This window comes from Petromyzon marinus, unplaced genomic scaffold, assembly GCF_048934315.1.
Source record: "Petromyzon marinus isolate PM22_M1 ecotype Great Lakes invasive population unplaced genomic scaffold, UKy_Petmar_22M1.pri1.0 PM_G_Scaffold_8, whole genome shotgun sequence".
Lineage (NCBI taxonomy): Eukaryota > Metazoa > Chordata > Hyperoartia > Petromyzontiformes > Petromyzontidae > Petromyzon > Petromyzon marinus.
Window position 1 is genome coordinate 4,460,001 of NW_027423035.1, and position 2,500 is coordinate 4,462,500.

Below are 2,500 nucleotides of genomic sequence, written 5' to 3' on the forward strand. Positions count from 1 at the left end.
CCAGGAGAGGGTCTGTGATGGCTTTGAGGTGTGCCAGGAGCAGGCGCTCAAAAGACTTCATTACCACAGATGTAAGGGCGACCGGTCTGTAATCATTTAGTCCTGTTGGCCTTAGCTTTTTGGGCACAGCGATGATGGTGGAGGACTTGAGACAGGCTGGTACATGGCATGTCTCCAGGGAGGTGTTAAAGATGTTGGTGAACACCGGAGACAGCTGGTCAGCGCAGTGCCTGAGGGTGGCTGGAGAGACAGAGTCCGGCCCGGCTGCTTTGCGTGGATTCTGCCTCTTGAAAAGCCCATTAACTTCTCCCTCCTGAAAGGAGAGAGTCGTTTCTGTAGTATGGGTGGGGGATGGGGCCTCTTGGGTGGGAAGGGGTGGTTCAGGACAGTCCAATTGTCTTTCAAATCTACGGTAGAACTCGTTCAGGTCGTTGGCTAGGCGGGAGTCGTTAGTGGTGTGGGGCGCTCTGGGTTTGTAGTTGGTGATGTGCCTGAGCCCTTTGGCAGACAGAAGCAGCGTCGTTAGTAGAGAACTGGTGTTTTAGTGTCTCTGAGTACAGTCGTTTAGCCTCTCTCACCGCTTTGCTAAACCTGTTCTTCGACTCCTTGAATCTGTCTCTATCCCCACTCCTAAACGCTTCCTCCTTCTCCAACCTCAACCTTTTGAGCTTTGCTGAGAACCAGGGCTTGTTGTTGTTAAAGTTCACCCTGGTACGTGTTGGGATACAGCAGTCCTCACAGAAGCTGATGTACACAGCCTCTGTGAGTTCATCCAGACTATTGGTAGCAGTCGTGAACATATCCCAGTCAGTACAGTCTAAGCACGCCCGCAAATCTTCCACAGCCTCACTGGTCCACTGTTTAGATGTCCTCACAGCAGGTTTACAGAGTTTTAGTTGCTGCCTGTATGCACGAATCAGGTGGACCAAGGGAGTTCTGTGCGAGCCGAACAGCCCCGTGACCCACAAGAGAAACATCCCCGCCAAATTCGAGCGTTTGACGGGGTCTATCCGTGAAAAAATATTCACGTTTTTGAGTGCACATGCATTTCTGCTGCAAATGCCTCTGGAAGTTTCATGCCGTTCGTATGCCAATTGTGGCAACACGAAAATGACCCGTTTTCCCATTCCGAGGGATTTCTGTGCGACCCTAACAGCCCCGTGAGCCACAAGAGACACATCCCCGCCAATTTCTAGCGTTTCACGGGGTCTATCAGTGAAAAATATAGACGTTTTTGAGTGCACATGCATTTCTGCTGCAGATGCCTCTGGAAGTTTCATGCCGTTCGTACGCAATGTGGCAACACGAAAATGACCCCTTTTCCCATTCCGAGGGATTTCTGTGCGACCCTAACTAACAGCGCCCGTGAGCCACAAGAGAGACATCCCCGCCAATTTATAGCGTTTCACGGGGTCTATCCGTGAAAAATATAGACGTTTTTGAGTGCACATGCATTCCTGCTGCAAATGCCTCTGGAAGTTTCATGCCGTTCCTATGCAATGTGGCCACACAAAAATGACCCGTTTTCCCATTCCGAGGCATTTCTGTGCGACCCTAACAGCCCCGTGAGCCACAAGAGAGACATCCCCGCCAACTTCTAGCGTTTGACGGGGTCTATGCGTGAAAAATATTAAAATTTTTGAGTGCACGTGCCTTTCTGCTGCAAATGCCTCTGGAAGTTTCATGGCGTTCCTATGCAATGTGGCAACACGAAAATGACCCCTTTTCCCATTCCGAGGGAGTTCTGTGCCACCCTAACAGCCCCGTGAGCCACAAGAGACACATCCCCGCCAATTTCTAGCGTTTCACGGGGTCTATCCGTGAAACATATAGAAGTTTTTGAGTGCACATGCATTCCTGCTGCAAATGCCTCTGGAAGTTTCATGCGGTTCGTACGCAATGTGGCAACACGAAAATGACCCGTTTTCCCATTCCCAGGGATTTCTGTGCGACCCGAACAGCCCCGTGAGCCACAAGAGACACATCCCCGCCAATTTCTAGCGTTTCACGGGGTCTATCCGTGAAAAATATCAATTTTTTTTTGACTGCACATGCATTTCTGCTGCAAATGCCTCTGGAAGTTGCATGCGGTTCGCATGCAATGTGGCGACACGAAAATGACCCGTTTTCCCATTCCGAGGGATTTCTGTGCCACCCTAACAGCCCCGTGAGCCACAAGAGAGACATCCCCGCCAATTTCTAGCGTATCACGGGGTCTATCCGTGAGAAATATTCACTTTTTTGAGTGCACATGCATTCCTGCTGCAAATGCCTCTGGAAGTTTCATGCGGTTCGTATGCAATGTGGCGACACGAAAATGACCCGTTTTCCCATTCCGAGGGATTTCTGTGCCACCCTAACAGCCCCGTGAGCCACAAGAGAGACATCCCCGCCCACTTCTAGCGTTTCACGGGGTCTCTCCGTGAAAAATATCACATTTTTTGAGTGCACATGCATTCCTGCTGCAAATGCCTCTGGAAGTTTCATGCGGTTCGCATGC